Below are 6,933 nucleotides of genomic sequence, written 5' to 3' on the forward strand. Positions count from 1 at the left end.
TATTTAACAATTTAGAGAATATGTTTTTGTCAGTTAGTCTAAAGCAACTATCTCTACTCGGTCCCGTTCAATACATACATAATGCACTAGCACAAGAAGTTGGAACTATACCGTTCCCATAATCAAGATAAATTACATATAATCTTGTGCTACAATCGTTCTGATGGCATGTCCAATTTTCATCCTAGATTGTGAACCAAAACTTTATACTTATAAGAACCGATGATTTAATCCTCTGTGTATAAGCTAAACCTCTACACACTAAATCATCTACTATATAAGTAAACAAACACCATAAACGAATATATGATCTATTAAAATTGAGCAAATATTTATTCCATAATAAATATTATTTCTTCACACATGGTTAATAGTATATATTCCAACAAAGACAACCAGGTAGAATTTCTCATACTAAAATGGAGAGAATCAAATAGTTATATTAATTATTACTCTGTTGCGTACAAGCTCCAGCTTATAGGATCCATATTGGCTTTGGATCTATTTATAGTAACAACATTACTCGAAATCTCATACTTATTTGTTTATTTTTAAATATTTTGCCAATGTCGGATCAATAGTGACAAAGATAATTATAACTCATCTCTTTGTAAATCATGAAATTAAAAGGACTTGGTACCTCCAAGAATGATGCAAAGTGAAATAGTACTTAAATTTACACTTAAAGGAAACATTGACAGATATGTTTTTTTCAAACCCTTCTATGATTAAATAATATAATTACCCCATTTGTACACCTCTCGGATAAATCTAGGCATAAATCTTACTATAATTACACTTTAAATTAACACAAATAGGACTCAAAAATTCCAACTATTTACAAGCATGCTTCAAACTAAATAACCAAACGGTACAAAATTACCCTTCGTTTACCGATCGGACCTAAAATACCCTTGACATCAACCTTTAGGTCCTACTTTGCCCTTAATTTTAACGGTCCAAATATTAATGTCAATTACCAACTACATTGATGAAGTGTCACTATCCTACTGATCAACTTAAAATTAACTTAAAAATTATTTGAAACAAAAGGTGACAACAGGGATGGGGTTATCTACTCCTAGAATAATTTGAGGGACATAGAGACATTTTGGAGGTAGAAAACGATTAGTTGAGGATTGCACAAATTTGAAATTGAACAAATAAAGAAAATGATCGAGAATTAACCTTGAATTATCTTTTGCATTTGATGGCAGCGATTGAAAATGGATTTTTCCTTTGAGAAAAACTTGCACAACATAGATATTATTTTTCAATTGAAGAGCTTTAACATAGAGGAATTTTTTCACTACATGTCCCCTTAAGTACATACAATTTAGGCTTTATTTATAGCAAAAAAATTGAAGCCTAAAGAATTTTTGAGTTTGAAAAGCAAAGAAAAGAAAAGGATTAGAGGTATTTATTTGAGGGGTTTGGGCCCGGGTTTGATGAATGATAGCGCCTGATTTGTATTATATTTGGGCTGAAATTGAGTTTGAAGAAACAAGTCATTTGTATTTTAGCAAAATGCATTAGCTTGAAATAATTTGAAAGCGATAAAATTGGGAATGAGATAAATTATATCTTATTATTTATCAAGCTTATTGATCTTTTAACAATGTAAAATAATTACTTTGAAGTAAAGACATGTTATGTTGAATAACCTTTAATTTTACGGACAAAATAGAAGGCATACTTAATTTGGTACATATTTTTGATAAAAATAGTTTTCATAATATATACTTAAAATTAAATTCATGTTATGAAACTATAGGAGGAGGAGGAGGAGGAGGAGATGATTTTACAATGAAAAGGACCCTCAATTTATAGGAAAAATTGACTTGGTCCCAAAGTTAGGGTTCCTAAATATTATCTACAAGATATACATTCAATATATTTATAACACTCCCCCTTGAATGTCTAATTCATAAATGATGTGCCTCGTTGAAAACCTTACTAAAAAACTTTTAAAAAAGAAAAACTCTAGTGAAGGAAAAGAGTACACATATGTATTAATACGCATCTAGGCTGCTTCATTAAAAACCTTACAAGGAAATTCCAGTGGGACAAAACCCCGTAAGGGAAAAAAGAGTATAACGTGTATTAACTTCCCCTAATGAGAAAATCAATTTAGAGGCTTGAATCTTCGCATTCCAAGCTTGTGCACCATCTTCTTGAAAGTTGCAGTTGGTAGAGACTTGGTGAATAGGTCAGCCACATTTTCACTTGAACAAATCTGTTGTACATTTATATTAGCATTTTTTGGAGTTGATGTGTATAGAAAAGTTTTGGTGAAATGTGATTTGTTCTATCTCCTTTTATGAATCCTCCCTTAGTTGTGATATGCATGATGCATTATCATATCATATATATATTATTATTAGTGGGAACCAAAAAAGTTAAAAGTTGAAATACCAAAATAACCCTATAAAGTTGAGTTACTACAATAATACCATTAATAAAATATATACTTAAATAAATAATAAAATTTCTAAAATTTTTATATAGTTATTTATTGGGTTTATGATTTTTGTTTTAATATTAAATGAATATGCATCAATCATCAAATTTATTTAGTCATGACGACCAAATTATGGAGGATTGAAAAAGTTGCGAAAATTGTTCTATGTAGACCAAATTCACGTAAATGTATCTTAATGGTCATTCTTCTTAAATTCATTTATTCAATAATGTATATTAAAGTAATAAATGAATAGACATTATTCATTGTGATATGAATATACACTAATTTTGAAGTTAATAACACCTCTTTAACTTCTCTCAGATTTCATATGTTACTCTTTCATATTAATAGTCATGTTCATAATATCATTTGGTATTTTATATTGTTATTTTATAAATAGAGGCATAATAAAATTTTATTACAAAAATAATAGTCAAATCAATATTTATATCATCATAATATATATTATTTTATATTAATAATATTAATTATATTTTATTTTATTTTATCATATCTCATCTCATATATATATTATTATTAAAAGTGGAAGCTCCAACCTTCAAAGTTGGATTACCATTTTGCCCCTCCACTATATCACAATAAAATTTATTTATTTATTAAATACTAATATTTTAATTACATAATGGTGGAATATGAAGTCCAATAACTACACTTTCATTTTTTAGTTATGACATTATAATTATAATTGATTAGGTTAAATTCAATTAGAGTAGAAGACAAAATAATGTATGAAACTCTTCTAATTCAATGACTCTTTGAATTTTGAAAGCAAAATAAAATTTATGTATCATGATTCAACGTGTTCCATTAATAAATTGTGGTAGGTGAAAAGACAGTCAAATATCACTATAAATACTAGTAAATTGCTCCCTAGATCATCATATTCTTTTCTTTTCTATCATCTACTTTTATCTTTTCTTCTTCCTAGATAATTATATAGATACATGTCGTTAAGAAGCTAACTGAGGAGAAGAACATATAGCTTCAATCTGAAATTAAAAAGAGAAGATTTCTTACAATATACTTCAAGTGTTAAGCTTAGAAGTAAAAGATATGACCTATATATTCCTTTAGATTTTTTTTTAGTTAGCTTATGATATTAAGTTTTTCTTTTTCATTTTGGAGTTAATGTATGGTTGTCCAAAATAAAACTGGTATGCAACCCATATTTTTATGTAATTCTGTATCATTTTGTATTGTTATGGAATTTTTTTTCTTTGTTTTTGTGTTATTATTCTTAAAGTGTTATTTAATTGACAAAACTTCTATTAATACATGATGAGTTTGATAGTTCTTGAATAGTTTATACAATATGCTTTTGTTTAAATACAAGTAATTTAAATAAAGATTATTACTCTGAATGAAAGATTTTGATTGTGTTACTTTATCGTCTATCTAACATAATATTGCGAACACATACATATATTGTTCATTTTCACCCCTTTTGTTTCATTTTTTTTATTTTTCTACAATTTATACAATATGAGATTTAATAATTTAATTTTCAAATTATACAATATGAGTTTATTTCAGCTTCCAACATTTAAACACATCATATTCTTTATCAAATTATATATACCTTTATGCCGTAGGTGCAGTTACACATTATGATTCTCCTTTTATAGGTCTTAATCAAATTCACAAAAAAATAATATTAAAAATACACATGACACTAGAAACATAATTACACCAATAGTATTTTTAGTTGGTTGGGAGGTAATATAAACATAGGTTTTTATTTTTTTTACTCCTTTTTGCTTGAGTGTTGGAATTTAAAAATGTTGTTTTTTTCAAATCAATAGGTAAAGCAGAGATTGTACATTATACAAAAAAAAAAAGGTCCAGTAACTTTGCTAATTAAAGGCGAAATTAGAAATCAAAGTAAGAAAACCAAGGATTTCTTTGGAGAAGTATTTCTTCATTTAAGAGAGCTCGCCAAGTAGGATTAAGATATAACTTTAAGAATTTGCACTTCTTTAGTATCTAATTTATAACTCAAACATGTTTCTTATTAATATTTATGTAATTTTTTAAAATTTTGTGGTCAATAAAATTGGGTTACATGCGCAAGGCGCATGCCCAAAAACTAGTCTTCATATAAAGTGGTGGGTACTTTATTACACCCCCAAACCACATTTTTCTTGAATAAGATGTATCATGGACCTCAATCACACACATTCTCTATTTGCTTCATGAATAGCTATTATCTCAGTATGATTTGAGGAATAGGCTATGATAGACGGCTTTGTAGATCTCCAAGATATGGCCGTGCCCCTACAAATAAATACATTGCTTGTTCGAGATCGAGCTTTGTCTGGATTAGATAAATATCATGTATCAACATAACCAACAAGATTAGGCTGCAATTGTTAGAATAAAATAAGCCCATATCAGTTTTCACTTTAAGATATCGCAATATGTGTTTGATCCCATTGCAATATATCCTAGTAGGAGTTGAACTATAACTTGCTAACAAATTAACTGAAAGGCTATATCAGACATTGTAGTATTAACAAGATACATTACTGCACCTATTGCACTAAGATATGGTACTTTAGAACCAATGATTTCCTCTTTATTTTCTTGAGGTCGGAATTGATCTTTATTCACATCAAGTGTACGAACAATCATCGGAGTAGTTAATCGATGTGCTTCATCCATACGAATTCTTTTAAACACTTTTTCTGTGCAGGCAAATTGATGAACAAAAATACCGTTTGTCAAATACTCAATTTTCAAACCAAGACATAATTTTTTTCTTCCATGATCTTTCTTCTCAAATTCGTTCTTTAAATAATCAATTGCCTTTTGAAGTTCCATTGGAGTTCCAGTAAGGTTAATGTCATCAACATAAACAACAAGTACAACAAATTCTAATGTTGTTCTCTTTATAAAAACACATGGGCAAATTGCATCATTTGTATAACCTTCCTTCAATAAATACTCTCTAAGACAGTTATACAACATGCCTCCAGATTGCTTCAAACCATACAATGATCTTTGCAATTTAATTAAGTACATTTCTCGAGATTTCAAACTACATGCTTTAGGCATCGTAAATCCTTCAAGAATTTTCATGTATATCTCATTATCAAGTGATCCAAAAGATAGGCTATAACCATATCGATCAAATGCATTTCAAGTCAATCATGGACTGTAAAACTAATGAGATAACGTAGTGTTATTCCATCCATAACGGGTGGATATGTCTCTTCATAATCAACACTAGACCTTTGTGAAAATTCTTGTGCCACAAGGCGTGCTTTATACCTTTGTATTTCATTTTTCTCATTTCTTTTTCGCACAAAAATCCATGAAAGGTCAACAAGTTTAATACCATTAGATGTTTGAACTATAGGTCCGAAAACTTCACATTTGATATGTGAATTCAACTGTCATTGAATTGCTTCTTGCCATTTTGGCAAATCATTTATTTGTCGACATTCTATAATATATTGAGGTTCAAGATCCTCGCTATCTTGCATGATTATTTTGCAACATTATATGCAAAGACATAATCAACCATTATTTCTGATCGATTCATATTAGTTTCAAAATCTCTTAAGTTTATGGATAGTTCATTATTTCCTTGAGTTTCAAGTTCATTGACTCCTCCATGGATATAAAAAAATTTCAAATTTTGAACTTCAATATGAGATTCTTTCATAGTTTCATCTTGGTATTTAATCTTTCTTTTTCATGGATTTTGATCCTTACAGCTCAATGGTCTACCACACTTTAGACGTGGTTTTGAATCAATAGCTATGACATAAGTGGATGGTCCTATAGGGAAATCAATTCAAATTGGGACATTCTCTGCAAGAATATGTGATTTAGTAATCTTTTTCAAATCTGTAAATGCGTCTGATATTTGATTTGCAATTTTCTGCAGATGAATAATCTTTTATACTTCTTGCTCACAAATAGAAGAACATGGATCAAGATGAGACAATGATAAATTTTTCCATAAAATTTCTCTTTTTATTTCACTATTTTCTCCCCCTAATTTTAAGAAAATTGTCTCATCAAACCGACAATTTGCAAATTGAGCAGTAAACATGTCTCCAATTAATGGTTCAAGATAGCGAATAATGGATGGCGATTCAAACCCAACATATATTCCTAACCTTCTTTGGGGGCCCATCTTAGTGCGGTTTGGTAGTTGAAACGACCCCAAAAATGTCCGAAAATGTGCTTCGGAAACACCTAAAATTGTAATTTCCATATATCTCAAAATCCGTGCATCATTTCGGAAATTCGACTTCATATTCTTATTCAGGGGGTCAAATTGAGTGGGAAATGAGTCTAACCCGAATTTTAGAACAACCGTATCAAAACTTGAAAATCGCAAAAAAATGCGATTTTGAGGGTCAACTTTAAAGGGGCATATCTCTCAGCACACAAGGAACTGGAAGGAGCTCAAACTATCAAAATTAAAGCTCTGTGAG

This window comes from Solanum tuberosum, unplaced genomic scaffold, assembly GCF_000226075.1.
Source record: "Solanum tuberosum cultivar DM 1-3 516 R44 unplaced genomic scaffold, SolTub_3.0 scf00187, whole genome shotgun sequence".
NCBI lineage: Eukaryota > Viridiplantae > Streptophyta > Magnoliopsida > Solanales > Solanaceae > Solanum > Solanum tuberosum.